The following is a 3,840-nucleotide window of genomic DNA, read 5'->3' on the forward strand; positions in this document are numbered from 1 at the left end:
ATGTTACATACATTTTAACATTTTCATCTTTCATATCCCAGTTTTATATATGCATTTCTGTCATAATATTTTATATTTTAATAATAATAAAATTTATGAATAGTATGAACTTATGTAAGTGTACAAATATTTATAATTACATTGACTTTAGCTTCAAAACATTGTTTAAATTGGGGGTTGCTCAGGAATGGTGATGTGATATTTATTTGTTTTGTCTATTTTAGATATATTTTTTATTTAATTTGTTTTTAGTGTGCATGTTTCACTCGTGATGAGAAAAATTGTTTTGAATTCAGTAATGTTTTAAATTGAAAAATTGTTTTGAATTCAGTAATGTTTTAAATTGCAAAAATTGTTTTGAATTCAGTAATGTTTTAAATTGAAAAATTGTTTCAGCTCATAATAATGAGAAACCTTTTTTGACTCACATTAATGATGAGAAAACTTGTTTCAACTCACACTAATGATGAGAAAACTGGTTTCGACTCACACTAATGATCGCAAAACTTGTTTCAACTCACACTGATGATGAGAAAACTGATTTTGACTCACACTAATGATGGCAAAACTTGTTTCAACTCACACTGATGATGAGAAAACTGATTTTGACCCACAATAATGATGATAAGACTTTTATGACTCATAATAATGATGAGAAAACTTGTTTTCACTCTCATTAATGTTGAGAAAACTTGTTTCAACTCACACTAATGATGACAAAACTTGTTTCGACTCAAACAAAACTTTTTGACTCTCATTAATTATGAAAAATCTTGTTCCTACTCATAATAATAATCTTGTGTTGACTCTCACTAATGATGAGAAAACTAGTTGCAACTCACACTAATAATGAGAAAACTGGTTTTGACTCACAATAATGATAAGAAAACTTGTTTGCACCCACACTAATTATGAGAAAATTAGTTAGGCTCACTCTAAAGATGTGCACTCATTAATGCTAAGATTAAATTAAATATATATTTTTTAAATGTATTGTTTTTCTTGTATGTATTGAAATTTCTTAGTAAACATTGGTGACTTTTATCTTGTTGTATCTTAATATTTAATTGTCAATGTCACCATTTCTGCAAGTTAACCCCCTGTAACAGTACCTAAGCAGTATTGTAAATACAATTAAAATGTATTATAAACAACTAAGTATTTTTTTATAATTTAAATGGCCTCTCCTTGGCCAATCTGTTGAAGGATGTAAACTGTATAAAAATAAATTGTTATTTTATTTTATTTTGGTTTTTTTTTAGTTTTTTTATGTTTTTTTCACAGATGTCATACACACTACTCTACTTTATGGGAAAAAACTTAAAACTTATGGAAAAAAGTTTACAAAGCAAACAGGGTCTTAATTATCAATAAAGCAGCATTCTTTGTGTGTGTTTTCAGCCATAATAGTGAAGAATTATTCTAATGATGATAATATTTCTTTCATTTATTTTTAAATCTTTAAAACTACTTTAACGCTCACTAGAAAAGATGTTTTGAAACTTACAAATGTTGAGAAAGTTTCCGAAACTCACTGATGATGAGAACACTTCTTTCAAAATTCACTCATAATAAGAAAACTTGTTTGAAATCTCACTGATAATTAGAAAACTCACTGATAAAAAAAAAGAGAAACAGTAGAATGATGAATGAAATTGTTTAAAAACTCAATGATTTGAAGAAAGTAGACAAGTTTTTAATATTACAAGTGATGGGGATTGATCTTTCAAATACTTTTCGATGAGAGTAGACATGTTTTTAATCTCACAAATAATGATGAAGATTGATCTTTCAAAACTTCTGAAGAAAGTAGACACATCTCACAAGTGATGAGGATTGATCTTTCAAAACTTCTGAAGAAAGTAGACATGTTTTTAATCTCACAAATAATGATGAGGATTGATCTTTCAAAACTTCTGAAGAAATTAGACATGTTTTTAATCTCACAAATAATGATGAAGATTGATCTTTCAAATCTTTTGAAGAAAGTGTATATGTTTTTATTGTCACAAATGATTAGGAAATATGTTTCACAAATCACATAAATGAACAATCGAATGACGCTTATAATATGTAAATTCATTCTTCGAAGAATTTCTTGAACTTAATTTAAGTAAATGAGGAATATAAGCTATCAGTAGGGTATTCAAAAACTGCCAAAGTAAGGTTATAAGACTTAGCTTATTTTTAAAATTTAGACGTTTCGAAATTAAATGGTAAATATTAAACCTAACCTTTCACTCACTAAATAATTGGGCATTGCTTTGAAGTTTCAATTCAAAACATACTTGAAAGGCTTACAAAAGCACATATTGTAAAGTTTTTTGCTTGATGTTTGTATAATATTGTAATGTATTGTAAGAATGCATAAAATTCTGAAGTGTGACAATCTAAGATTCATCGTTATTTACTGCTATAACTCGAAATTTAAGCCGTCTTTCGGCTTTTGAACGAGTATTTGAAACATACTTGAAAGCAATGATGGCTTGTGACTTTTTTGTGTTGACGGCTCGAGATAAAAAATAACATAATTGAAGATCTTACGTCAAAATCTTATGAAGAGATGCCTCAAGACTGAAGGAGATGGTAAAGCGGAAGGTTGAGACAAAACTGGCAAATTAGATCTGATTGCTAAAAAGAGTTAAAATTATTTAATTTCTGAATCGCGGTCTCAGCAGAGCGATACTAGGAGTATCTGCCACTGATATTTTTAGAGTTTTTAAGTTCAAACGAAACCAAAATTTTTGATCCTTTATCAATCAGTTTCGATCTAGATCTATTGAGTCCAATTTTTCAACCCTTAACTGCTTGAAAACCGAGATATCCGTAGCGGATATTTATTTTATCTGTGGAAAAGCTAGTGGCAAATTCCGTGTTGAATGTCATAATTCCGATTTTCGAAACTCATAGTACCGTATTTATTTACAGGAAAGCCTCATACGACTTATTTTTATTTTGAAGAATGCATATTAAGCTGCAAAATATAATAAAACTCACAAATATTTTCTAAGTTATTCATTATATATTAAAAAAAATTATAACGGAGAGAAAAAAATCTTTCTCTGAATATAATTAGCTATCCCGGGGAAATTACATAGTTTTTGTGTATAAATTTTTTACAAATACCTTATCACATTATCTGGTAAGACAGTTCAATTTACAAAAACATCATTATGCAAGAAACAAGTAAGTTATTGCAAAAACAGTGTCAATCGGCGCACGGCGAGCTAGGAGGTAACGTAGTTACTCTTACGTAGGTAAGAGGTCGCAGGAGCTTGGCATTCCAATTAGTGAGGTGATTTTGCAATTTATTTTTCAATTAAAGAGTCTTTTTTGTGAGGTTTTTTGTTAATATGTCGGTTGTAGATACTAACTCCACATGCTAGCTACAAACGAAAGTGCTGCCATCTCTAATATTCAAACAGAACTGTTTTCTCATTAAGCCCCCACGTTCCCAATTTCTACCGATTTATAACTAGTTTCTCGTTAATCCTTAGTTTTTAAGTTTTAAAAAAATATATGTTATTTTTGAAGATGATATCTAACACTTTTGCTATTCTGAAACGTTAATTATATGAAATTTCCTCCTTAAAAAAAAATCGTAAAGTAAGCTCCGAAAATTTTTATAACATGTTTTGTTCTGTTATTTAATATGTTATTGGCATCAAAAAATTCACAGTGTATCTTTAAATGTGACTTAAGCATTTTTCGAGAGATTTTTGCTCTATCTCAAACGAGTCGTCTTTAATTAAATATTTTCACCATTTACGCTTAATTATTTACCTTTTTTAATATTAGCGCGCTCCCTCTAACATTCGCAATTACACATCTCCTTTTCAA

This window comes from Hesperophylax consimilis, chromosome 30, assembly GCF_061612785.1.
Source record: "Hesperophylax consimilis isolate HC1 chromosome 30, BYU_Hcon_1.0, whole genome shotgun sequence".
Taxonomy (NCBI): domain Eukaryota; kingdom Metazoa; phylum Arthropoda; class Insecta; order Trichoptera; family Limnephilidae; genus Hesperophylax; species Hesperophylax consimilis.